This window comes from Haliaeetus leucocephalus, unplaced genomic scaffold, assembly GCF_000737465.1.
Source record: "Haliaeetus leucocephalus isolate CR32 unplaced genomic scaffold, Haliaeetus_leucocephalus-4.0 Scaffold171, whole genome shotgun sequence".
Taxonomy (NCBI): domain Eukaryota; kingdom Metazoa; phylum Chordata; class Aves; order Accipitriformes; family Accipitridae; genus Haliaeetus; species Haliaeetus leucocephalus.
This window is the reverse complement of record NW_010972607.1, coordinates 1,548,128-1,575,523: the sequence shown is the minus strand read 5'-3', so window position 1 is coordinate 1,575,523 and position 27,396 is coordinate 1,548,128. Positions and strand designations below refer to the sequence as shown.

Genomic DNA, 27,396 nt, shown 5'->3' with positions numbered 1-27,396 from the left:
TGCAAAAAATGTTAACTGAATAGCAAAGCAATAATGGATAGAAATGCCCTATGTCCACTTTTCCAATGTTCTTACTGTATTTTGAACTTTTTTGAGACTGTGATTAACTATTTGACAAATTAATATTTATATTAAACCTCTTTAAGTGCAGTTTTTTAGTTTCAGGCTTTTATAAGGAAATAGCATTCATAGCTCTTCATTTTCAGCTTTAACCAGAAGTTGCTTTTTATTTATCATTCAACAAAATACTATTCTAAACACTTGTTATTTTATTGGGGCTTTTTTTGGGCAGAGACTCTAGAGGCAATGCTAAATTTATTGAGGTGCTTATTTTTAAAATTTAAGTAAGTTATTTTACAATTAATATGTTTTATTTGTACTTTTGCTTACCAATACAAAACATGTTCTAGTTAGTGTTTAATTTTTCCTCTTTAAAATTTTTTAAATTTTTAAATTTATTTTTTTAAATGAAGACATTAATGCTATTGTGTTTACTGAGCTTTTCCATGAGCAAAAAGAATTTGCAGGTTATGCCAGTCCTATCTGGCAATATGGTTATGTGGCAACAACTTGAGATTTTATTTTTTTTTAATTTTAATTGGAACGTTGGAGATTGAAGTTAATGAAAGGCTACATTTTGCTCAATGCGCTTATTGCTGTGTTTTGTGAAGCGAGTAAGATGAACATTACAATGTCATAATCTATGTGCTTTTAATACTATTGAGCATTGACTGATATTCTAGGTACTGGTATGTGTAACAGCATCTGTTCAGCAGGGTGTTGTTCTGCTTTTCAGATCATACGAAAAATTACAAAAATCATACTGGTGTGCTATTACAGTAACTGTCTTAAAACAAATTTAATATTTGGTAAAATAATACTACAATTAACAATCTGTGTATAATACTTGCAGTAAAATCTAATAAAAAAATTGTAAAAATACTCTTTTACTTCAAAATATTTTTAAATGTGTGCATTTAAGTCCTGAATTTAAGCATCTTCTGGTTTATAAGAGGTCACAGAAAATCAGAAAAATCATTCTGTCTTTATACAGTTAAATGTATAAGTTAATGTAAATCTGTTTATACAGAAACTATTTAGCATTTGCAGACATATTAAGTTAATTTTTAAGTGCTATGCAATGTTTTTTAAAGATGGGCAAAAAACCTTTTCATGCAGTATCGTGAATGTGTTATTGAATTCCCATCAACTGTATGTTCAATATCTAGGCATTCATGTGGGGGTGTATGTGTGTGTGTGTATACCTTAATTTTAAGCTTTGTGCATATGGCAAATGCTGAGAAATAGAGAATTTGTAAAATAATGCAAGGAAGGACTCAACATTTGCTTTCTAATAAATTATTGTAAAGAAATTGTTTGGGAATAAGTGCAAGTCATATGTTCATGTGTGCATACAATTGAGTAACTGAAAACAAGGCTGTTACAAGCCTTTGTATCTCCTAAATTGAAGACATGGTATATAGTACCCTTTCTCAGTGAGCTATCTCTTAATCATTGTAGATTGCACGTGTAACAGAGAGAATTTTTACATTAATGGAAACAGTGCCTTTTAACTAAAAAAAAAAAAATCTTTGAATTAAAAAATGTAGCTAATTAATCAGTATGTAGTACTATTCAATTAACATTAAACAGTACTTTTCATTTAAAATTACTTTAACTATTCTGAACAGTAATAGAAGACAAAAATAATACTACAAGCCTAATAAATTTGATTTTGTTCCTGACATTTGTATGTGATTAGCCATTATGTGGTTGTTCTTCAGATTTGCAATTTAATATATAATAAATGTAATCCATTAAAAAAAAAATAGTAATTTTAATTATCAACAATGCTGTGGTTCTGTAGAATAGTCATTGCTGTACTTTGAAATTGCAGAGGTAGTTTCATACTGACCATTTGTATACACTTCCGTCACACAGTTTGCTTGTTAAATAGTGCCTATTCTGTAACATTATATTAATTTAAATAGTAATATTTATGGAGTATTAAAAATTAATGTATGCTATGCCAGGTATCAACAGAAAGAATATCAGAATATTTTATATTTCCTAAGTCACAGAAATAATCTTGAGGGACAACATGCAGGCAGTTTTAGGTTTGATGCTTGATAGCTTTGTATTAAAAGTCAGCTGTTTGTGCTAACGTATCTAATGTAAAACTGTTATAGCTGTAAAACATTTGGCATGCTCATTAGCAATGTAATTGTGAAGAATGGTTAAGGTGTGTTAATGAGGGAAACAGTAGCATGATACTTTGGGTGGTTTCTTGTATCTTGAGATCATTAGCAATGAAAGACTTACTTACATCTTACACTTATTTGTTTTTCCTGTATGTGTAATAGGTAATTGTTTTGTTCCTGTGGTAAGACAGACTATCTTCTTACTACTGTGAACATTAAAGTAGCTATTTTTTTGTAGCTTTTTTTAGGTCTTCCTTTTCCTTTTGTGCTCTAGTGTAGCATCTCACTTTAGGATCACTATTTTGTGAAGGTTATTTAAAATACATGTTTACTTTTGTTTAGGTAAAAGTGACTCAGTATAGCTGGAAAGAACTAATTAATACTAAAGGTCAGGCTGTACAATATAAAATATACCTCTCTGATTATTTCATAGTAGTTTTTTTTGCACAGTAGGTAAGTGTTTTGTTTGAGCAAGTCCTTTTTTTTTTTTCTGTTTGTGACTAGGGTTACACTGTATGATCCATGTCGTGCTGAAAGGGAGTAGCTCTTGTTTGCTCTATTTATAGCTCAAACAAAACAAAACAGATTGCCACTTTACTATTCACCATTTTTATCTCAGTATATGGATAATAATAAATCTGGAGAAACAGGAGGAAAAAAAGCTACATAAAAGAAGGCACCTCATCACAGGAAAAGGGCTTCTTTTTGAAGAGGGACTAATCAAATGACTCTGATGAAAAGAGGTCTTTGAATCTTTATTATCTGATGTAGATGGCTGAGCTCTCAAATTTTGTACTTACGAGTTGCATTTTTCAATGCAGTTTGTCAAACTAGAATGTGATTAATCTATCTGCCGTTCTGAATTGATATTGGGGAACCTTGTCAGAGTGTACATAATGATGTATGACTTTGCCAGCTTTTGATAGTAATATTATATTTACAACTAACAAAATTTAAACATGCATCATTTTGACCTTGAAATGAACTTATTCTGTTCCCTTGATTTGCAAAAACATGTAGCTCTTGATAAAAAGAAAAACATGCTTTGCTGGAGAAATGTAGCTCATTTTAGCTTTTCGCACTCATTAATTAAGAATGCTTGTTGTTGCACACCAACTCATGTGCTAACAGTTTCTTTGAAATTTGTTTATAATTCATTTTTTTTTCTGCCTTTCCTTGCTGCCTTTGTGTATGTATCACTTGAAAGACATAAAAATATTTTAAAGTAGCATTCATAATTTCAGGTTGTACTTAACATATCAAAATATTATTTTACAATTTTATCAGGCAGTACTATGCCTAAGAGAAGTTTAGGACTGACGAGAAGTGGGCAATATATAGGCAATATATACATTTGACTTGGAAGTCAAAGTGATTTTTTTCACTGACAGCAGGAGCTGCTAAAAGCCTGCAGAATGTTAAGGCAGAGGAAATGTTTTTTCTTTCTCTGTGATAAGCTTTTCTAGATACTGTAACACTGGAGTTTTCCAAAGAGGACAAGATTTCTTTGTCATTTTGGGTAAATCACGTAACTCCTTTGTGCATTGATTTCCCTGTTGACACAACATTGCTAATAAGAGCTACCTCTTGAACTGTTTGAAGAACAGTTAGTATTTTCAGTCTGCTTTAAGATTGAGAGTTAAGCCTCATGGAAGGTATTATGTGAATTGTTCAAATTTGACTCTTGAAAATATAATAATTTAGCTGGGAGTCAGAATAGCTGTTAAACTATATGCTAAAATGTTTGGTGATAATTAATACTAAGGAAGAAGAACCTACTTGTGCAAGTCCTAGAACTGTCTGTCATAAAATCACGTAGATTGGAATGGACCTCCAGAAGTGATCTAGTCCAGCCTCCTGGTCAAAGCTAGAGCAGGTTGTTCAGGTCTTGTCCAGGTGAGTTTTGAATATCTGCAAGGTTGGAGATCCCACAGGCCCTCTAGGCAAGCTGTTCCAGTGTCGGACTACCCTCCTGCTGTAGTACTCTTGCTAGCACAGCCTGTTACTCATTCCAGTGAAGCAAATACTTGGAATATCCATTCATCTGCTGTGTAGCAATATTTCATTTTACTGGTGGAGATGGAGAAATTGCAGTCAGACTGTAGTGCTTGATAAATTGAGTAATTTCTCCAAAAAAAGGAAATAATTTTGAAAATCAAAAGCATGGGTTTTATTTCTTTCAGACTTAGTGTGTAAGTAGACAAGAGCTCTATGTATCAGTGATTAATTATTATTGAGAATAAGAAACTGGACTAAAATTTTCATATGTTTTCAAATGTTAACCTTTATTTATATATAAAATAAGTATATTGAGAATTTTTTTGAGAAAGGAGCATGAGAGACGATGTAGTGGTAAATAGAATGGAAAAAAGTAGTTGGAAGTTGTAAGAATATGATTGTCAGTTCATGTACTATAGCATGTTGTAGTCATGGAATTGTGTCTGAATAGTTCATCTGGCAGTTTTGGCGAGGGGTGGTTACAATAAAGACAAATAGATGAGAAATTTCTTGTGCCTTTTTAAGGCCAGTGAGCAAAGGTTATCGACCTTTTCAGTGGGTCACTAAGATACATAAATGTAAACATTTTAGAGAAAGTTCAGTGATACTGCCCTATTTGGAAGATTTCATTTGCTGAAAAGCGTGAAACAATGGAAGAGATGAGGAACTCTGAAAGTTCTCCTATCAGGTCTGGTAGTGATTTTTTTATTTTTTATTTTTTTTTTAATAGTAAATGAAGCTTTTTGTAAGGGCAGTAGCTGGTTTTCTGTCCATAAATTTATTTGATTATATTGCTAGTTTGCTGTATTTACAGTGGGAGGAATGCCATTTCTGACAAAGAAAAAGGTTGATGCTGTGTCTGCGCTGTCTCTGTATATGTGCAGGTGCCAGAAAAGAAAGGATAGCCTTTTGGGTGGAAATGGCAGTTTTGGAAAACAAACAACAAAAAATCCACAAAACCCTTAAAGTACTTATGTAGCAAGCAGAATTTGCAGATGAAGTGAGAGGTATTATCCTGTAAAATAAGGAAGCCTTTTAGGAAAGTCTTCAGAAATCTGAGGAAATGTGGGCAGTGGGAGTTAATCTATGTACAGATTATACTTTTAGTGAAGGTAACAATACTACTGGACAGATTCCCTCTCCCCCTCCTCCAATTATTTTACTGAATGAACCACTCTGATGGTTTTAATATGAAATACAAGAAACAGCGGAGGTAACTTAAACAAACCAGATGAACATTAGAAAGGTTGTGTGCCGGAGAATTTGTCGTTGTATGTGTGGTCAACAAGCTGCTTTGTAAGGATATTGACCTGAGAAGAAATGGCAGGCGACTTGGATGCTCTTAAATTTATAATGATTTTTTAATATAAAAATAGGACCCTCAATTACAGCTTGCTGGAATTGAGAGTTAGAATGTGTTTAATTATTTTATTGTATTTCTACATATCTGATAAAGGAAAAATCAAGGGAAAATTATGTGAGTAGGTGCTTCTGCTACAGTTAGAGTAAGTTGTTAAGCTAAGTTCTCTGAATGGAGAATGTTTATAATTATAAAATTGTAGTGGGAGACAATTTTTTTTTTTTATGCTGGATAGAAATTCTTCATCTCCCCTTCTCTAGTGGTTGATATTCTGATCTTAAAGGGAAACTGTTACACTGTTCATTACTCTTTTATTTTGTATGTAGATAAAAATGTCATTTTGTGAGTAACCCTCAGTAGCTTTTGCCAAGTGAGATTTATCTGATGTTGTTCATGCACTGTGCTTTGACAGGTGGTTCTAAAAAAAATTTTTTTAATAAAGTTTACCTTATTCTGATTAAGCCAAAGCATATAAAGTGTGTCTCTTTAGATATGGTGCCATTCTGTAGAAGTGTTTTATGTAATAAAAACATAATAAAAAATCTCTCCAGGAATTAAAAAAATTAAGATCTTCTTTCCAGAAACTGCAGTCCAGTAATTTTGAAAATCCTCTTTTTAATGCATTTGATTTTTTTGAAATGGACAGTATCTTGTTCATAACTTATTGGCCAGAATGCTTTGAATGATAATACCTAGCTCTTATATAATTCTCTGCATTTCTACAGTACTCTATAAATATGGAGTAGTTAATCCTTTTGAAGTGTATCAATATTAAACAATGAAAAGCTTCATGAAACCCAGACTTCTTCTGATACCTCAGATCCTCAGGACCACAAAAATTAAAGCTTCTTTTGCCTTCTCTTAGGATGTTTTTGTAATCGTATTTTGATGGCAAATACCTGTAATTAGTGTGATCTTTTTCAGAATATTATAAACACATTTGTATCCTAAGAATTCATTTACCTCCGCTTATGTCTCTTACAACTAGGGGATTGGATATGTGCTTCCTGTTCTTCTAACTGTAGGACTAACTGTAACTATAACAGAATAATGGGAGGGACTTGAATAGTGCCTACTAAAACATTTGTTCAGATTAAAATCATGTAACAGATTTTGTTTTTCTAAGTGGTCTGTGAGAAGATCACTAATACATGGAGATCTGTTAGTGCTCTATTGCTGATATTCTGGTGGCCTTTAAGTCATTGTAGCAGGAGTGAAGGGTGCTGGTTTATGATTCATATGGTTAGTTGTCACTTAATGCTATGGGGCTCTCACGGAAACTACCAAGTAATGTAGCTACAATCAGATGCGAGCCTGCTGTCTCCAGTTTTGGAGAGCTGGTGTAGCATGGTATATAGTTGATTCAGGATCAAGGGGGTAGAACACAGTGATTACCTCTTTGTCCTGTCTTTGGAAATTCTCTTTTTAGTCTACAGTATATTTGAGGAGGTAAAACCAGGGTTTTAGTTGGACACGTAGCTGAAGAACCACTATCAATAATATTAATATTAAATACAAAAAGAAATGTACAGTCAGTATATCTTCTGCACCAGTTAGGAATATTAGACTGGAAATATTATTCAAATCGTTTCCACCTGTAATGAAAGATGCAGTTGTTTGTTTTGATCATGTCATTTCTGAATCAGTCTGCTATTGTATAATTTTGTTTCCAAATTACCTTAGCTCATCTGAAAATTTGACATCATATCTAGCCCCACAAGTATCATGTTCCTGCCTTTGTCCATCTTGTGTGACTGTTGAATTTCTTTCTTTTTTAGTTCAAAAGTGTTACTCTGTCATTACACTAAAGGAAGGAAGGAAGGAATAGTAGGGATTTTCCTTTATCCTGAATCCAATTCCGGTGGCTTCTTCTAGTTATTTCACTATGTAAGTGTTTGCATTATGGGCTTTCTCCTGAAGTATTTTAGAGTATTTTGTGCAGTATAACTTCCCGGGTGCTTGCTGCTGCCCTTTCTCCCCCACCTCACCCTCTCACCTTCCCAACCTCAAATGCAGTGTGGTGTAGAAAACAGGGAATAAATTAATCTGTCACAGGAGGGAAGAAGTGTAGATGTACTGTTATACCTGACTAAGTAAAACATGTTTCCTTTCCCTCTTTTCCCCAACCTTCCCAAGGACTTTTAAAAACACATACAAGAACACCAAAATTAGGAAACACATTTAGAGGATGTACGTGTTTAGAAAGCAACAGAAGAAAACAAGTCAAAGTTTGAAATAATGAGTAAACAGTACAATTTATATCAATTTGAAATTTTATCTGCTTAGAATCGCTTCTGGGAAGCTACTGAAAATCTTCATGTTTAGTTTTAGAAAACTGTAACTTGGAGTTTATTCTTTCTTTGAGAGCAGCTTGCTTAATTCAAGGCTTTCAGCGGTGTTCTATCAACATACATGTCATTAATAGCAATTGTATTGTCATTGTCGGTAATATTTGGAGAGTGAAGGAGAAACAAAAATACTGTATTAAATGTAACATTCACAGTGGAAAATGTTACAATGAAGGAATGTTTCAGAAAGAACATATTTACTGAGGTTTCTAAAGATTTTCTATGTCAATATATCATTTTGTTGTTTTCCTTAAAATAAAATCTAAGTCTGTTCTTTCTATATTCAAATAATTGTCTCATGTTTTGCTTCTGCTCTGCAGCAAAAGTTGTCATGGGAAAATTTGCATTAAGCTGTGCGCACGTTTTTAATTAAACATATCGCATATAACAAGGTAGTTATTTAAAGCAGATATTAAAGAATATGTAGTAACTTGCCAGTCTATCATAGTATAAACATGAGACAGATATGAAAAATATTGGAAGTGGAAGAATTACCAGTCTAAACTTTTAGACAATAATTTCTTTAACAAACTGTTTTTCAACCAACCATGTGCATTTAACTTTTAACCTGTGCTTCAAAAATGACAATGTATTAATTTTTAACATTGAGGGTGAAAACTTCAACTACCTATCAGTGATTATTTGGCAATGTGAATGAGCATCTCTGAAGAATCCTTTTACATTTCACTTCACCATACTCTTAGGAAGATCAGACAGGAATAGCTAGGAAGACATTTAAAATAGTGTAGGGAAAATTATGCACCTGTTAAGCCAAGCTATTATTCTTGTATGAAGTAAGAGTGATAGCTGGCACTAGTTATTTTACTGCTCTACAATATACGTGCTTTATCTAAAGTTGACAAATAACAAGGTAGGATTCTTTACAGAGTTACAGCAGTGCTTAAAATGACTGCATACTTTGGATGTGTTATGGTGTTTATAATTGAATCCTATCTTTAGTGGCAAAGTTGACTGGTCAAAAATTAGGAAAACCTGATTTAAGGTTGTGTGCGTAACCTTTCTTAGCCCTCTTTACATGCATACTATGATACAGGTTTTAATTTGAAAGATCATATTTTCCATTTCTTGCTTCAGAACTTCGTTTTATTCAAACACTAAATGGATGTTGCTTATATTAGTGGGAATTTAGCCAATATTTTTTTTTCACTTATTTTTCAAATTGTGGCCACTGGTCATATTTTACTGTTTGCTCTCTAGTTCATATGCTGTTCTGAAGGCAGAACTTTATATATCCTGTTCACTCACAGATGTAAGTGATTCACAAATATAAACCGACTAATTTAAAAAAATATACTGTTGAACTAAGGAGGAGATAGGGAGACATTTAAGTCTAAAGGATCCAGCAATTAGGGTGACCAGGTTGGGAGCAATCTTAACAAGAATGTTTCAGCTTCACTTCTGTAGCAGTTTGGAGAAGAGTGTGAAAAGTCTGCTGCTGAAGGATGGAAATGAAGTTTTTCAGATAGAGAATTTTCCAACCTGTTTTGTCATATCAAGTGGCATTCTTTTTGTGACGATTGAATATTCTAAAGGGAGGATTATGAAAAGCAGACAAAGCTAAATGCTCGCCAACTTATGAATATTTCAGGATGATCTATCTTTCAGATGATCTTCAATAGAATTGGGAAACTTTACCGTTGTAAATCTTCAAGAACCAGCAGTTGCTTATTGTTAATACACTGTAAGCTGGGATTCTGTGATTCATAGATAGGTCCAGGAAGGAATCAAGAGTTTCATTCAGTTTTTTTCTTCATATTCATGCCAGGAGCATTTTGTGAGATTGAATGCTTCACAAAGAGGTGATAGTTGCTGTTATAAGGGGAAAGAACTGTTTTATTTCTGTCAGTTTAGGGGAAATAGTTTAAATGTTCGTTCACCGTTGTAGCATATTTTGACTGAATGTTACAAGACATTTTAAAATAGTAATACAATCTAACTTATTGCCAGAATGACAAATTGTGTTATTCTATGATACAAGTATATGAATTTGTTTTTTTAGGAAAATAATATGTAGTCTAGGACAGTGGATTGATTGTCCTTACCTTCTTGTGTTCACTTAAGATATTGCAAATGAACAATAGAATGCCTGTAATTCAGGTAAATCCTATTTGATGTGTAACAAAAGATTGGAAGTACTTGTTTTTCTCAGAATCCTTAGAAAGAATGATTTGTTGCATGTCACTCTCTTATCTTCCTGTTTTCGTTCTTGATGGAAAAAACCTTAATTTTCTAGAGCCGGGAAAGTATGTCCCAGAAATGAGGTACCACTGTTTAGGATAGGTTATTTATTCGTCAAATAAAATTGCTTTAAACATTAAGTTTTATAAGCACAGCTATGGTAAGAAAGAACTGTTTTCTCTTTAGAAATATTGCAGATTGAGCGGACTTCAGAGAGTGCATACATGGATACCTTAATTACAGTTCCTGAGTTGTTCCCTCAATTGTTTTTGGCAGTGAGGTTCCACATCAGCTTAAATGGATTTCAAGTTTATAGTTCAAAACAATGCATTAGATTGAAAATGGCTCTTAACTTCATGTGCATAAGAAAGAGAGGAGGACATAGTCCAGAACAAATACTCAAATTTGATAGAGGCTTCCAGAAGTGCAGGATATTTCTTTGATGAGGTATAGTTGAAGATAGGATGATGATAAGTTGATGATTATGGTTGATGATAAGGTAAAAGTGTGTGACAGCTGTTACTGAACTACATGCTTTGAGTTATCTATGGCAACAGGTGTAATGTTCAGTATTAGCATGCTCACAAATCTTTACTGTAATGATTCAAAAGTATGTATTTTCCCTATTAGAGCTTCATTTTGCCATAGACATAATTCTTCAAACCCTCTTCTGTCAGGGTTTGAGCAAACAGATTTTGACACAAATCAGAAAAATCTGACAGTTGAGTGACAAGCTGTCAAAGGTTCCAGATCAATTGTAGTTTATTGCCTTACACTCTGCTGAGCAGGTAAATATCAGGAAAAACCTTGAAATGAATCATTACAAATAGTGCAGAAATTTAAGTGATTTAAGAATAACAGATATTGAGGATCTTAAGTTATTTCAGGGCTAGAAAGAATGTTGCAGCAAAGCTTTTTATAGAAACTATCAATGCTAAACAACACTTCATATCTTAGGAACGTTAATTTGAATATTTTCAAAGATTCTAATGGAAACCTAAGTTAAATTCTAGGGTTTAGAGGAAAGCATGGAAACTAAAAGGCCATTTTAATCTCTTACTCTTATAGATACTATGTGTGGTAACAAGGACTAATGTTTGGATATGCTTAATGGGAAGGGTGGGGTTGATGGCTGACCCCCAGTGGGTTGTTGCTGCACCCTTCCTCTTGGAGTCTAGCTGAGATGGAGTTAACTTTCTTCATTGCAGCCAATACAGTGCTGAGCTTTGCATTTGTGGCTGAAAAGTGTTGATAACACACCAATGTTCTGGCTGTTGCTGAACAGGTGCTTGCATAGCATCAAGGCTTTATGTCCAACCCTGTCCCTCCCAAAGGTCAGTAAGCTGGGGGTGGGTAAGAGATTGGGAGTGGACATAGCTGGGACAGGTGACAAAAGTGACCAAAAGGATTGTTCCATATCATATGGTGTCATGTTCAGCAATAAAAGCTGAGGGTAAGGGAGAGAATGCAGGGACATTTGTAGTTATGGAGTTTGTCTTCCCAAGCAACTGCTACACATGCTGTGGCTCTGCTTTCCAGGAAGTTGCTGGACATTGCCTGCCAATGAGAAGTAGTGAAAGAATTCCTCTTCTTGCTTTGCTTCCACATGCAGCTTTTGATTTGGCATTGTTTTTTTGGTCAGTGGTTTTGTTGGGGTTTTTGTTGTGGTTTGGTGGGTGTTTTTTTGTTTGTTTGTTTGTTTTTCTTGTTGGTATAGTGAAACATAAGGAAGGAGCCTCTGTATTCTTGTGCTGGACTCTATATTTACCAACACCACCCCCCACCCCCAAACATCCTGTGCCACCAACCTACCTATCTACCTACCTGCAAATGTAGTTGTAACCATCCATTTTCACTATGACTACAGTGTCTGTGATTGTTTGCTTACTTTTAGAAACCAGTGTGTGTGGAATGCACTGAAGACTGTTCTGCCTTTTAGCATTGTCCTATCATTTCTTCCTGATTCTGTGATCGTTATATAAGGTAATTAAGTATTGCGTGAAAAATAAGTAACACGGCTAATTCTGTGGCTGAAACAGTTTTCTCTCAAACTCAGCAAGCCAGTTCATTATTGGTGGACTAATAAAAATCACTTTTCTGTTAAATTTATAATACATAAAGATCTTTTGTTTAAAAAAAAATATATATACTTTTGACCTATTCGGTAATTCAAATTGTCCTCCTTCTGAAGAATAGAGTAACTATATTCTGAGTTATCCTAGGAAAAAACATTAAATGTCTTCAGTTAAATCTAGAAGCTCAGTGATACTAATGAATTAAATCTTTTTCTCAGTGCTTATTTTTTCTAGTTTTCCTTGAAGAGGATATTGTCATCATGAAATTGATCTTAAATATCTGAATTTCTGTAAAATTTTGAAAAATACGTTCATGGGAAGGTCTTGAGTCTTCAGATATAACTGTACTGTATGTCTCTTCTTCCAGTTTTCTTTGTTCTGATATATTTCCTAAGGAGGGGTGACTGCTGAACATTCATTAGTTCAGTCAGTAGAATTGCAAATGTAAGATTTTTCTTCTGTAGAGTAGAAGTGAGAATGTTGAAATGAAATAGTGTGGTGAAAATCTAAGGCTTGGAAGTGGTTTTAAATTATTAAAATCTGGATGTCAATAAAAAAATTTTCTTCATTCTTAGGTCACTATAAAATAGTTTTAAAGGCTCATTGGCAGCAAGTTTATATCCAGTTGCATGACTGTTGCCTTCGTCAGATACACGTTTGCACTTGGTGAAAAATGTTCTTCTCTAGAGTAAATGTCTTTTTTCATAGTATTCAAGCAGTTTGAATTTAGAAAACTAGGAATTTTTGTTTGTATGTTTGTTTTTTGGACTATTTGGGATGAGATGCCGTAACAATCACAGGTTATCTTTATTTAATGTTAGCAGAAAAATAAGTGATGAGGAAATATGCAACTCTATCAATGTCTTGCAGATATGTTTTTCTTTATGGTGCTCTCCCGCAAACCATGGATATAATTTCTGCATTGTGCATTGAAACCTAAGGTAAAGAAAAATTTCATTTGCCTATTCCAAATTGCGAGACTGTTGGAAGAATAAGGACATTACTTGAGTTCTTGACAGTGTACTTGACTTGCTATGCTCATTTCCAAGTAGCCATTCATAAAAGATGCTCAAAATCTTTGAGGTCTTCAAAATCTTTATAAATTTTAATACTTTTAATACTGTCCTTCCACCGGCCAATTTTACTTTATTTATCTCTTGCTAATCTTTCTGTCTTGCTCTGGGTCATGTGCTTGCATTTTCTGGACTAAAAACAGTCCCTTTGCCTACTGCTAGTGGTTCTGTTAAGCAAACTGACTTCATGATTGTATGTATTTGTATTTAGGAATACTGTCAGTAAGAGGTGCAACAGACTACTATTTTTTTTTTCCATTGGCTAATACAAAAAGTCAAAAAAAACCAATGCCACCCCCCCCCCCCGAAATGGTCTGTATTCAGTCTACCTTATTTTGCTTCTTTAATGTTTCTTATCATGGATGTTACCAGGTGAAAGTATTATTTATGAAATGTAAGATCCAGAACATGACTTTAAAAGCACTTCCCTTCTCTGGGTAGCTATGACATCTGTGGTAGAGAAACAAGGAAGTTAATGACTAGTGCAGTGTATTTAGGTGCTTCCAAGAATCTCTCAACATACCTATAGTGCAGCATGGAATAAGGCAAAGCTGACATCTGGGTGTATCAAAAAAGGCATTAAAAATCTGTGTTCTTTAAGGTGACAAAGGAATCTGTAGATTTTTGTCCCCTACTACTGACTTTTTTAGAACTGCATCAAAGTGTTAAGCTTTATCGATGGATAATAAATGAGTAGTGTAGGTTTTTTTCATGTACGGTTATCTCAGACTATTAATACAAAGAAAATAGATCTTGTAAGTAAGTTTTTTTATTTGGAAACTTTGTGTTTGGTAGTATTAATAAGAGTGGATACAGAATTTTACTCAGAAACTATAGTTTGTAAGGAAGATGTGAGTTTTATAATTCTTACTGCATGCTTTCTGCTCTTATATGTTACTGTAAATGACTTTGTGACTTCTAAATCTAAAGTTAAAATATTTCATTTGCTAAAAATATAGAAATATTACAGTCATGATACTGTAGTAGTGTTTTGAAAACATTTTATGTCAGTTTAAAAATAGTATATTAATTATAACTTATTTGGAGTTCTGAAGTATGAATGTAACATTAGTAAGGAATGATTACTTTTTATAATATGACTATTTCCAACTAAGCTTTTACAAGGTAGATTAACATTTTTTTATATATTTTTATATATTTGCAGAAGAAACATTTTACTTCCTGTTAGTATAAAGCTGTTTCATGAGTTTGAATTTGCATTTATATGCAGTTGAAGGGAAGTTATCTTTAACCTTGATGTCCAGCAATTTTTGTGTGAGCTCAGAAAGTTGTAGTTTGCTAGCAATAATTGCACTTGGTACTATTTGTGTGTAAGTTTGCGGGGGGGGGCAATCTATTTTTAAATTTAAAGTGGTGTTTTATGAATTTAAGCTTCATGTCATAAATACATTTTATTCATAGTGCATTTAGAATAGCAAACATTTTTTGAATGCTTGGGTTATTTTAAGAAAAGTTTTCATAAAAAGTGAAGGTGAGGGAACAATCAAGATGGGTGCAGAAAAGAATGCAAGGCTAGTAAAGGCTTTTCCTTGGAGAGGCATTTTAAAATGTTTCAAACCATGTATTTATTTATATTTATTATATGTTCATTTTATATTTTAGAAACACTTTGCATTTATTATGTATTTATTTTATATTTACCTGTATTTATCATGATGATTAATTCCAAGACAATCTGTTTTGGATTGCTGTTTCTAAGCCTAGCAGTACGAGGTAAATATTTCCATTAGTCTGTTAATTGAACTTTTGTTACAGCATTTAGCAAACAAAGGCATTTATATTACAAGTATGCTGAGTTCCATTGAATCTCTGTCCATTGCAGTAAGAAATACAAGAAAAAATTTTTTTTCTTAAAGTTTCATCTACTTGGGAAAATCTCTAACTAAAATTTCAGCATTTGTTATTGTCTTCAATTTTTTTTTTTTTAATACTGAATAGTTGTTATCTGATGCTAAGTTTTTTAATGATTTGAACTTAAAGATGAGCTTGATTCTTTACACTTAGGGAATAATATTTTAAAATGGAAACCAGAAGAGAAAGAGTTTTCACATTATAGAAAAATTCTTTTGTTCTGTTGGTTATTCTAATGCAATAATCTATAACTTATGTGCATTTTTTTTTTTAAATTTTCACTCTGAAAGACTGACAGAAAAATTCTGAGTTTTCCATTATGTTAGCAACTGGCTAAATTGAAATTTTTTTTCAGAAAGACTGAGGTGTAGTGGTCCGGTACGTTGAACGTCTTGATACCTTCCCCAGTATTCTTTGAACTCTAGCTTTCTTTAAAAAATGTTGTGTCTTTATTGGGTACTATAGAGCCATGAGAGGATGCACAAGAAAAAAACATTCTATGTGTATTTTGCTTCTAATACAACGGACATCTTCTAACCTAGGTGGGAAGGAGAGCAATCAGGTAATGAAGGTAGTGATATATGTGAAGAGAGTTCAGAATTGGATCAATTTAACAAAATGATCACCTCACCATGCTGAATTTTTATAGGTGAAAGTACTAGGCCTAAACGGAAATAATGTAGTATAGTTTCTGGTTACTGACAACTTGACCAGGATGGTGGCACTGGCTGTATGTAATATACTGAAAGACATAAAAGAGAAAGAAATATAATGGTCTTAAAGTACGGTAGTCATGGGAGACAATAGTTACGGGAGAATTTCATGCTGAGATGCAACTAAAGTGGGATTTATAGATTGTCAGTGATATGCAAGAACTGGTTATGGAGTGTGTAAGAGAATATTTAACTAATGGGGTAGTGCTGAGTAGTCAGCTGGATCTGGTGCAAAATCTTGCAGCTGCACCTGTCAGTAAAAGTGATCATTACGTACTATGAATCAATATAGAAAATGAAGGACAAACAAAACCCCCAAACCAACAGTGCAGCTCCATCTGTTAGTGTGCACAGCTTCAAGGAAATAAATAAAACAAAACAGCTTATTAAAAAGAAAGTAAAATTTACAGTAAAGAAAATTAAATCCATGTAGTCAGTGGAAGATACTTAATGAAGAAGAGGAAACATACAGTAAAGATTTAAAAAATGGCAAAAAGTTAACAAGCAAGGTTAAACATGTTCATGAGAGAAATCATTGGAGGCAAGAAGCATCCGTTAAAAGTTGAAGTTACAGTCAGATGAAGGAAACAGCATCATAAAATCTGGGAGATTAAATTTAAGTATGCAGTAAAGCAATAAAAACCAATATGAAGAGCAGCTAGCAAAAGAAGGAAACTATTGAGGAACCTTTTTGCAGATGACTCTGGCATGGGAACATAGTTGGGGAGGTTGTAGGGCCAGCTTGTGTGGATGCTAAATGAATTTCTTACAGTGCTATTCACTGTGGAGGACTCCCAGGCCAGAACCTCCCTTCGTAGAGAGCTCATCAGAGGTTGTGTTTGAAATGCCTACAGAAGTATGAAGCATATGCACATACATTCATGTCTGTAGTGAAATGAACATGAACATGTTGCTAGACTAGCTAGCATTCACTGCAGCGTTCTTAAGGAACTCAAGCATAAAATATGTGAATTACTAATGGACATGTGTAACCTCTTGCTTAGGGCTGCCTTATCCCCTGAGGACTGCAGGGTGACAAATGCAGCATTAGCTATTTTCCTTGTTTGGTTTTGTTGTTTTAATATTTCTGTCCATGATCCCAGGGAACTACAGGACAGAGAACCATGCCAATGTACTAGACAAAGTAGCTGAAACAATAATAGAAAGTGGAATTTGTGGACAATTGAGTAAGATCCATTTAGGAAGAGTGTTTAAAGAGAGAATTATTTTGAAAGGATTAAAAAGAATAGAAAAAATGCTTTGGTTTATGTAGTCCATTTGGATTTCCAAAAGTGTTTTTTTTTTTTTTTTACAGCCACCCATTAAAAGCTTCTCAGGAGACTAAGCCTTAGTAGGATAAGGGGGAATATCTTTAAATAACTAAAAAGCAGTTTAAAACATAGGAAATAAAAGGGTAGGGGTAATGGATTGTCAGTTATGTTTAAAAAGGAAAGTTACAGGCATTACTGAGCTTTATATGACTTTGAAAACGTGTTGTTTTATTAAGCAATAATTATTTAACTTTTTTGCTGTCATCCATGTTCAGTGTAATATAGAGGCCTTAATAGTTGGAATTTATTTTATTAAAGTGACCATAAAATGATGCTTGTTTTGCATGCACTATGATTTGTTCATTCATTGTCATCTTTATGTAAAGAGGAATAAGATTGCATTACTGTTGTGTAAACAAGAAAGTAATTTTTGTGCCTCAGTTTTATAATATTGAATATAGCTAATTATGTGTAGAAGAATAATTTGGTTATTGGTGATATTGCTCTTTAATATGCTGTTGTATATTTAAGGTTAGTTTTATTAAATGCTTTTTTATGTTTATTTCCTTTTATGTGCAGAGATCATGTTAAGGCAGACTGGAAAAGAATTTAGTCAGTTTTATTCAATTTTAGTCAATAAAATTACTTAGCATATTATTATATACTTGTTACATAACGAAGAAAGTTTAACTGGGGGCATTACTTTAGAATTTGTGACTTAAAAATATTTCTTAAAGTCTTTAATACCTTCAACTTCTGTGTGTCAGATTTTTAACCTTAATTTTTCTGGTGTGTGTCTTCCTTTTTTTTTTTTTTTTTTAAGACAATGTAGCAAAGTGAACATATGGTAATATACATGAAAATTTTATTTAAATTGTAGGAAGGAGTTGAATATAAAAAGAGAGATGTTTTATTTGCCCAAATATGTGCTGACTTCAAATATACACTGAAATTAAGGGCATTTGGGGGTTGTGTGTTTTCTCAATTTGTTAATAAGCTTCCCACTTTACTACTATCTTTACTAATAACCTTAATACTTTTCCAGTTTAGGAAAATACTTGAAACAGTGTTGCATCAGCTATTCAGGCATTTTGTTGTGAGGAGATCATAGAATCATAGAATGATTTGGGTTGAAAGGGACCTTTAAAGGTCATCTGGTCCAACCTCCCTGCCATGAGTAGGGAAATCTTCAACTAGATCAGGTTGCTCAGAGCCCTGACCAGCCTGACCTTGAGTATTTCCAGAGATGGGGCATCTACAGCCTCCCTGGGCAACCTGTTCCAGTGTTCAGCCCTGCTCATTGTAATATATTTCTTCTATATATATCTAGTCTGAATCTACCCTCTTTCAGCTTAAAACCATTATCCCTTGGCCTGTTGCTACAGGCCCTACTAAATGTCTGTCCCCACCTTTCTTATAAGCCCACTTTAAGTATTGAAAGGCTGTAGATGGGGAGGCAGGAAGCAATGCTACCAAAAAAAAATGTTGCTTCTTAATGGTGTTTGTATTTTTCACATGTGAGGAGTTTGTGTTGAAAATATGAGTAGGTACAAAAGTTAGTACAAAACACGGATACATGTTTTGGGTACAAAACATTTTGTTTCCCAGAAACAATTTAGCACTTGAAAAGAGGCCCTAAATTAAGTTTACCTGGATTCAGAAGCTCTTAAAAAACCTGTGATGCCTGACAACTCTTCTGTTGCCTAAGAAAATTATATACTAGTGAACATTTTGGAGGAAAATCCCTGTAAGCTTATCATGTAAACTCTTCTAGCTGATTTTATGAACAAGGGGAAGAAATGGTGCTTTTTTTCCGAGAAAATCTTGGATGTTATTTCTAGTTCCTTGCTGTTGGTTAATGATGAGGGGAAAGTAGTTTAGTTGTTCCCTGAGGCTATATCGTGTCTTTTGGTGTAAGTTTTGCAAGTAAGAAGAGAGGTCTGTGTTCTTCCACCTCGTATCTGCAGCAGTGAGAGGAGATATGACTGATTTGTTTACAACACTATGTCTTTCTGAAGTGGAAGATTTCTTGTGGTTTTGTCAAAGGCATCTATTTGGGTATCCATTCAAATCCGATTACAAGAGGAGAATACTGTATTTTATTTTTTTTTAAGTCACTTCAAAATTATCAGTGATGTTGATGAATCCCAGTAATCAGAAAATCATTCAGTTTTCTGACCGATTTGATTACAATTTTAGCAGGCACAGCACAGTATTGTCTTATTTAGTTACTCTCAGTGCAGTACTAATTGTTTAACTATTTGTGCCTTTGAGCTTCAAATCTTTAGCCATGCCAGTTATCTGCAAGCACTTGAAAGATGTAAACATAGAGGGAAACAATGCCTTCAGTTGGTATAAAGCAACACAACTAGAACAAAATGCACAAAAGGTAAGTGGCTTGATCTTCAAAAATGTTGAGCCAACCAGCAATGATGTATTTATAGTAAATGTGTTTTTCACTCAGTTATTTTTGTATAACCAAATTAGATCCAGATTTTAGGTGAACTGTTTGATTTTGTTCTAACTTGTGCTTTACAGTCCATGTGCCTGCTTGGATTTCTTTGTAGCACCATGCTACATAGCATGCATGGAGCCATCAGGTTCCTCGAAATTGTGATCCCGTTAGAAAGAGTGGGATCTTTTGTGGAACTTGGCTTTGGAAAATTAACACAAAGCGAAACATCCCTTGTACTGTGTGCTGACCTGTCTGAAACTGCGTGTATTCCTTGGCTAATGCGTATATATATGATGTATTTTATAATGTAGTGTATATAGTATATTTTTATAGGTCAGGATGTTATGTAGTAGCACAAAAGTGTTTCTTAAGCTGAGGTTACGTGAATAGTTTTATATATAGTTTTGCAATGCTTTATATAGTTTCATATACTCGGGTATTCAGAAGTGCTAAAGGGGGAGAAGTAAGGTTTATTCAAAAGTGAGTGAAAGATTACTACCACCTTAAAAGACCAGGTGTTTTTAATACTGAGGATGTTCATAGTTTTGCATGTAACTCCACTTTCTTCTGTAGTTTAGCTTCTTGTGGTTTAAGCCCAGCCAGCAACAAAGCACCATGCAGCTGCTTGCTTACTCCTCCCTCTAGTGGAATGGGAAGGAGAAAATATAACGAAAAGTTCATGGGTTGAGACAAGGACAGGGAGGGATCACTCACCAGTTATGGTTATGGGGGAAAAAAATGAATTGGGGGGAAAAAAACCAACAAACAAGTCAATTTTTTTTTTGTTACCAATCAAATCAAAACAGGATAATGAGAAGTAAGACCAAACCTTAGAACACCTTCTCCCCACCCCTCCCTCCTTCCCGGTTCAACTCCACTCTGGATTTTCTCCATCTCCTCCTCACAGCAGCGCAGAGGGATGGGGAATGGGGGTTGGGGTCAGTTCATCACACATTGTCTCTGCCGCTCCTTCCTCCTCAGGGGGAGGACTCCTCACTCATCCCCTGCTCTAGTGTGGGGTCCCTCCCATGGGCTGCAGTCCTCCATGAACTTCTCTGGCATGAGTCCTTCCCACAGGCAGATCTTCAGGCACTGGCTGCTCCAGCGTGGGCTACGCCATGGAGTCACAGCCATCTTGAGAGGCATCCACCTGCTCTGGCATGGGCTCCTCCATGGTCTGCAGGTGGGCATCTGCTCCCCCGCTCCCCTCCATGGGCTGGGGGGGGACAGCCTGCCATCTCACCATGGGCTGCAGGGGCATCCCCTCCTCCGGCACACCTCCTCACCCTCCTTCTTCTCTGACCTTGGTGTCTGCAGAGGGGTTTCTTTCACATCCCACTCCCCTCTCCCGCTGCAGCTTTCCCCTTCTTAAATCTGTTCTCCCAGAGGCACTACTGCTGTCACTGATGGACTCGGCCTTGGCCAGCAGCGGGTCTGACTTGGAGCCAGGGAAGCTTCTAGCAGCTTCTCACAGGAGCCACCCCTTGCCCTGCTACCAAAACCCTGCCACACAAACCCAATGCACTGCTGAAGATACTGTTTTAACCTTTAGAGTACCCTACTTGAAGTATGTGAAATTACAGTTCATGGTTGAAAATATTAACGAATAGGGTGCTGTGATTTGAACTGAGAGGTGTTTAAAGCTAAAGCAGTGCTTCAGTGGTAAAAGCAAAGGAGTGGGATTGAAGGGATTTGCAGTCTTTCATGACATTGCTTCAGAGCAGGTCTGTGACCTGAAGCAGTTGAATCTGTATCAGTATAATGGAATAATACTGCACTTTTAGTAAAACCCGTGGAGATTGGCTAATGAAAATCAGAGCTAGGTAGTTTTAGCAATATGACCCTACAAATATAACGTTTCTATAAAATATTTTTGTGTATAGAATTCAGAAGTATGTGTCAGAGCATGGGTTTGAACCTTGACTTCCTGGAGTCCAATGCGAAGCAGTGATTTAGAGGTAGCCACTATTAAGGAGTCTAGTTGCCACCTTCAGATACATTATATAATACCTTTATCTTGCTCCTACCTAGTCAAGTCCCAGTGAGTTTACTGGGTTCTTTTCTAGATTGTTTTTTTTTGTTGTTGTTGTTCATTTGTCAGTGTAGTGGGTGGCTGTGGTGAGGTGCTGGCAATGGGGTGGCTGCAGGGGGGTCCCTGTGAGGAGAGGCCAGGTCTGCCCTGTACCAGACACAGCTGGTTCCACCCAGCTCCAGTGGACCCACAGCAGGGCACAGCTAAGCACAGCAGCCAAGATGGTGCTGCCTCTGGGAAAGTGTATTTAAGAAGGGGAGAGAATGCTGTACAGCAGAGTGTGAGAGGGGAGTGAGGAAAAGTGTGAGAAGCAGCCCTGCAGACACCAAGGTCAGTGAAGGAGGGGAGGGGGTGGTCCAGGTAACAGAGGAGAGATTCCCCTGCAGCCCCTGGAAAAGGCCATGGCAGAGCATGTTTCCACACTGCAGCCTGTGGACATGCCCTGATGGAAGCTGCAGCCATGGAGAGTGTGTGCCAGAGGAGGTTTCTGGAGCTGTGGCCTGTGGAGAGGAGCCCACACAGGAGCAGGTATTCTGGCAGGAACTGCAGCCTGTGTGGAACCTGTGGTGGAGCAGTCCTGACGAATTGCACCCGGTGGGACAGACCCATGCTGGAGAAGTTCATCACGGACTGTATCCTATAGGAGGGACACCATGCTGGAGCTCGAGAAGAGTGCAAGGAGGAAGGAGTAGCAGAGAGGAGGTGTTAGACTGACCTCAACTCCTATTCCCCATACCCCTGCATCCCTCAGGGAGGGGATGAGGTGCAAGAGTCGAGTCTGTTTATCCTGTGACAGTAATTGGTGAGTGATCTCTGTAACTCAACCCACGAACTCTTCCATCTTATTTCCACCCCCCATCCTATTGAGGAGAGGGTATGAGAGAGTGGCTCGCTGGATGTCTGGCAGCTACCCAAGGTCAGCCGACCACAGTCGGTTTTGCTTGTAACAATTTAGTGTGCCATCTTTTGCAATGTCTGTAGCTGGTACTAAGTAATTCTCATTTGGTGCCTGAACCTGTCCAAACCTAAGTTCCTGTTGGAGGCTGCCACCCTTTTGGCTCAATTTTTAGTGAACAAAGTTGATCTGCAGAGAAATTTCCTCTCTCCTGGCAATTCTCTCAACTTTGCCTTTGTGAATTATTGAGGAGAGCTCCTTTTAGAGCATTTCGACCTGTGACATTCGTGAACCTGGCTGTGAATGAGAAAGCTTCCTGGTCCTATGCAGAAGATTTACTATTCTTTGTACAGAGATACAGTTGCTTCCCCAAGTACCCTAACCTGAAGTACACTGCCAGCATGACCTGATTAACTGGATTCCCATATGAATTAAGATGTGCTGTTTTCAGAGACTGAGAGTAATACAGACTTTTTTATCATGCCTAGAGCCTGAATCGTCTCTGGTTTCTCTCAAAGCCTGTCTGGTTATCATTGCATCATGCAATGCACCTGAACTTCGTGTCAGGGTGAAACATGTCAGGCATTCTTGAGTAGCTCAGCAGGACAGACTGTCTGTGATCAGGTATGTTTGGAATATATGTGTTGATTAAAATTTCTTTATTAATTTTTTTACTTTCATTTTTGTCCATTGGGACAACCATGAATCGCCAGCACCTGGTACTGTTCAGAATTGGTAGGATTCTCTAGCTGTTCGTGGTGCTGGTATGTGCAAACTAGGTTTTTTCCTGTTACTTAGAAATTACGTTCTCTGCTAATGCCCTGTCACAGCACCTCATAAGCAGAAAGATTAAAAATACTTGTTGTTAGGATGCACTATTTTATTCTTGCACATTATTGATCCATAAACACTTTCAATCTATTGTGAGATTAGCTGTTGAAAGACTGAGGAAAAAATTAAGAAACTGCACTTAACAGAAGTCATCGTTATAATGACAGGCAATTTAGTTTGAGGTAACTGGAGCAGTGCAGAATGCAATCAATCATATCAGCAAGTATCTTTACAAATTTTATTAGTCTCTGACAAATGTTATACAGATCATCAAGGTCATTTCATAGGGAAGCTGGGGTATTGTTTTCATATTTTTACAGCAACAAGAGCACTTTGAATAAACTGCACGTCCAGTTCCCTGGGATTCTTGCAGTGTGTTGAAGCAATGAGACAGGAAAGAAAAACAGCTGCAAAATGAGGCCATCACTTTTTCCTATATGCGTAGGACACATTTTCAGGCTAACAACTCTAACTTTGGGGGAAAACAGCCATTTTAGTGACAGTCACTGTCACGTATTAAGTCTTCCTGTCTTTCCAGTCCCTGTTAAGTGACTTTACCCCAGTAAAGCACATTCCATGGGCCTTGGGTTAAGTATATTTGCACAGGGCACTTATTGGCTCTGTTTCTCACAAGAAAATTACCACCAGACTTTGTAGCACGTGGAAGCAAACGTGCATCCTTTAGGTAAGATCTCGTGAAATTAAAACCTCCAATTGAAAACACAAAAACAGATTCAATTCTACTTTTTGTAATGTAAGTTTTCCAATATATAGCAAGGATGTTTTCCTTTTCCTTCAGAAAGGAAAGTCTTATTGCACTTCTTTGAAAACATTTACCCAATAGGCTTTTGATGTTGTCACATACGCATTTTGGGGAGGTACAAAATTTGGTGCTGCCCCAAATATACATTCTTTTTTTTTTTGAAACAATTATTTTCTGCTGGTTACTTATGAATATGTATGTCTGTAGTCACTCTGACTGCTGGGTGAGAGTCCCAACATGGCAGGTGTGGTTGGGTTTAATTTGGTTTTGTTTTTGTTTTTTTACTTCTGTTTTTACCTTTGAAACTGATGTGCTTTCTGAAGTGCTTGTCATCATGAACTGGAGGACTATTTGGCATTTTAAGTCATAGAGGAGAGTAAAGAAGAGTGAAAACCACTAAGCAAATCTGCTGGCAGCCATGACTGCAGTTCAGTTATGTTTTTATGCTCTGGCTATTACACTGCTGTTTCAGCAGGATGGCTATTGGATTACAACACTGTTCCAAATTTTTCTTGTGTAGAAGTATTGAATTCTGCCAAGTAGTCCAGACTCCTTGGAATTTCTTGTTAAATCTTGAGGTTCCTGAAGTCTGTGAGACTTGGCTGATTATTTTAACTAGTGTAGGGAATGTATGGAAACATATGGAAGAGAGACTTATTGCGTCAGGGAGTCCCATTGCTTGCTACCATAGCTAGTCACATGATTTAGCACTGTTTGGAAGTATATCTGTTTTGATCCAAAAAATAGTTACATTGTGTACACTATTAATACTGGGAAGTTGAAATGCTGTGAAATTTGAAACTTTATTTGAATTCTAGTCTTTTTTTTTTTTTTTGTTACCAGTCTTTCCACGTAAGATTTGTGGTTATAATTGTCCTTAGCTAAGATAATTTCTCCTTATGTTCTCACATCCTGGTGTGTATCAGGTGAGAGATCAGATCCTGGCTTTATCTTTGATGAACTCTGTGATCCTTTGAAGCATCTCATTTGCTTCCATTCCATTCCATGATTTGGTACCTCTTTTCTACATTTGTATGTGGAAAATATGAATATGAGTGAAGAGAATTTCAAAGAACTTCATTTACATACTTCTACTGAATGTGCTGCAGAATTGTGTTCCTTCTGTCTTCTAGGAAAACCTTACCTGATACATTATAGGGCAGTTTGTCTTTTGCATGGCTGCGTCTAACTGGTGCTTGTAGTACAAATCTGTAACCTGGTAGTATACCCAGTGTTTTCTCCTCTGATGCGTTTCTGGCTGGTAAGATCTGAGTTTCTGACAGAAGTTCTGCTGACTTTGTACGTAATGCTTTTCAGTTTCATCCTGTTTGCTTTACTCCAGTCTTCAAACTCATCATTTTTTTCATGAACAGGCGTGTTATTCTCATCTCTGTTGATTATACTGCCAACTTCAGCAGTAAAGTTCATTTCATTCTGATTGCATATTCTTCTTTAAAAAACTATTTAATAGCTATTTCAAGACTGTTATTTTACGAACTCTGCTTGTAACTGTTCACCCTACCCAGCTCAACTATTCTACTTTCAATCCAGTTCATTGCTATATCTATCTTAGCCAGTTCCTTTCCTGTCTTTTAATTCTTATATTGATTTCCACCTTCCTCAGTTTAATAACTTGTTTTGTGATATTCAGAATTGCTCATATAAATTGTTGTTGCTGCATTTTCTTCATCCAGGAAAACTCCCCCAAGCAGTTGTAAAAAATACAGTTGCTAAGTTGACAGCCTACTTTAGCTGAATGTCTGGTTTAGATTTTTCAGTTACCTCTGCATCCTTTTTCTTTCCTTAAAATTTATTCTGGTAATTGTTCAAATAATTTATACTAAGAAAGTCAGAAGAAGAGGAATTGAGTTAATGAGTTTGCAAGGCCAGAGACTGGCTCTGCAACTCTCATTTTAAGGTAATGAGACCAAGACAGCTGAGAGTCCAACTAGCCAAGGATAAAGGAACAAGGTGGGAGATGATTTTTATGATTGTCCAGCTGGTCATTCTTTTTTTCCTGAAGAAAGGGGTTGCCAAGAGAGCCTGAAGAGGCCTGAGCCCTCATTTATATTCTGCTGGTTCTGCAGATGTATGAGGATGAGAGAGTGAGCTGGGGACAGAGAAAGACAAGAAACAAAAATAAATTTCTAACACCTTTCCAGATATTACATTGGGAATAGAAATAACATAATTGTTCTTCTGTTTATACTTGTGGGTAGGGAGAACTTCATTCTGGCTGTGTCTGCCTCTCCTGCTCCAGCCACCCCCCACCCCCCCCCAAAATGCTGGTGCAGTACAACTGGAGGTCGTTAAACAGTGTACTTGGGCAGTACTGATGATTATTTGAGAGCTGACCTAATTGATTGCTTTGTCAGAAGCTGGAGATGTTGAAGATGCATTGATTATGCAAAGTGTTGGATATTGTTTGGTTTGCTGTTTTCTCAAAATTGCAGCTGATTTGTGAAGGAATTCATCAAAAGATTCAGGAGGCTGGCAATAGTTTGTGTGTTTTTCAGTAAGGTAATGGCTCATCTTCCCTTATCGATTTATATACCTTGTTTTACAGCTCTGGCATAAAAAATTACTTTCCTGCTTGTAATGGTCATATTTACCAATAGGGAAGGGTGGGGTAAAGGTGAAGGGTGTTACATTGGCAAAGATTAGAAAGATCAGGGGAAAAAAAAAAAAGTGTTATTTCTTTCAAAAAAATCTCGTTGACTAGGTTGGCTAGAAAAAAATACTTGATATGTCTGTTGTTTTATGTGTCTGTTCAGAACTGGGTTTCTTTGTTTGAAGGTGGGTTTGGGTTTTGTTTGTCTGGGTTTTGTTTTTGTTTTTTTTTAAACCTTTGACTTTCTTAAAATGAGAATTTGTGATAATACTGTGTACTGCTTTTGGCTGGGATAGATTTTAATTTCTTCATAGGAGATGGTAAGGGGCTATGTTTTGGATTTTGGGCTGAAAACTGGGTTGATAACACAGGGATGTTTTAGTTCTTGCTGAGCAGGGCTTACACAGCATCAGGGCCTTTTCTGCTTCTCATGCTGCCCTGCTAGCGAGCAGGCTGGGGGTGCACAAGAAGTTGGGGGGGACACAGCTGGGACAGCTGACCCCAACTGACCACAGGGATATTCCAGACCATATGGTGACAAGCTCAGTAATAAAACTGGGGGAGAAAGGAGGTTGGCCAGGCTGCCTTTGCTTAGGGACTGGCTGGACATTGGTCAGTTGGTTGTAAGCAATTGTTTTGGGGTATTTTTGCATCATTTGTTTATCTTGCTTTGTCCCCCCTATCCCCCTCTCCCCCCCC

At 36.1% G+C, this 27,396-nt stretch overlaps 1 protein-coding gene across 1 annotated transcript in view; it reads left to right on the top strand.

Annotated features, from left to right (window-relative positions):
• FBXL17 (F-box and leucine-rich repeat protein 17) overlaps positions 1 to 27,396 on the top strand; it is a gene marked incomplete at its 5' end in the record, with an annotated part of 274,656 nt that overhangs the window by 31,027 nt on the left and 216,233 nt on the right. The gene's annotated exons all lie outside the window — the stretch shown is intronic.